Source organism: Homalodisca vitripennis, unplaced genomic scaffold (assembly GCF_021130785.1).
Source record: "Homalodisca vitripennis isolate AUS2020 unplaced genomic scaffold, UT_GWSS_2.1 ScUCBcl_1438;HRSCAF=5067, whole genome shotgun sequence".
Classification (NCBI taxonomy): domain Eukaryota; kingdom Metazoa; phylum Arthropoda; class Insecta; order Hemiptera; family Cicadellidae; genus Homalodisca; species Homalodisca vitripennis.
Window position 1 is genome coordinate 31241 of NW_025777553.1, and position 1420 is coordinate 32660.

Sequence of the window (1420 nt, forward strand, 5' to 3'; positions counted from 1 at the left end):
GCCTTACGTGGAAGGAACCAGGTTCACGGTCGTGACAGACCACTATAGTTTGCTTTGGCTAAGTAACTTGAAGGATCCGACAGGACGTCTGGCTCGTTGGGCTTTGCGATTGCAGCCCTATGATTTTCACCTAGTACACCGTAAGGGGCAAGAGAACGTTGTGCCAGATCTTCTCTCTCGGACCACTCCACCGATATCGACTGAACCCTCTCATCCAGACGTGATTCATTGTGACTTGATTGAGATACCAGCTACAATACAGGACCAGTGGTACAAAGGAATGTTGGAAAAGGTTAAAATGGGCCCTCAAAAATATTGTCAGTGGCGAACTCAGGAGGAGAAACTGTGGAAGAATGTGAGCACCCTGGAACCCTCGCTTCACCAGGATAACTGGAGATTGGTACTCCCAAAAGATCTCAGATCCCAGGCCTTGTTCGAATGCCACGATACTCCAACTGCTGGACATCTAGGTGTGTCAAAGACCTATAAACGTATCCAACAGCAGTACTATTGGCCAAAAATGCGGAAGGATGTAGCCACTTATGTTTCAAAATGTGCTGTATGTCAACGGACTAAGTACGACCAACAACTCCCTGCGGGCGTTATGGGCAGCAGACGTGCAGTTGATTCTCCATGGCAGATGATCGCTGCAGACCTGATTGGCCCTCTGCCACGATCAGTAAGAGGCTTTAAGTACCTGTTGGTTATTACTGACACGTTTACTAAGTACTCAGTCCTACGACCTCTCCGAGCTGCTACGGCAAGGTTCGTGTCTCAACACCTGGAAGAGGACATCTTTATGGTTTACGGAGTACCACGGTACTTCATATGTGATAACGGGTCTGAGTTCATCGGGAAACCAGTGAAGGACCTTGCCAAACAGTACAATGTCAAGATACTACTGAACGCAAGTCGACACCCACAGGCAAACCCGGCAGAGAGGGTTAATCGGGATATCGTTGCTATGTTGCGAGCTTATGTAACAGACAACCACCGGGAATGGGACAAATTCATTCCAAAAATAGGTTTTGCACTCCGCACCGCGCATCATGAGGTGACACAGCATTCACCCGCGTTTTTGAACTTTGGGCGAGAACTCGCTACGTCGGGAGACGGATATGAAATTCTTAACGATGGTTCGGGTGTACCCTCTACTGAGGATTGTGGTCCCTTTAGTGAGAAACTACGAGAGCTTAAGGACATATTCCAAGAGGTTTCAGAGAGACTGAAAACAGCCCATGAAAGAAATGCTAAACGCTATAACCTGCGCAGACGACCTGTGACGATAGAGTGGGAGACGTCGTCTTGAAAAGAAACTTTGTACAGTCTGATGTTACTAACTACTTTGCAGCCAAACTAGCACCACGCTATGTTGGACCCTACGTAATAGTTGAACAGGTATCTCCTCTGATCTATAAGC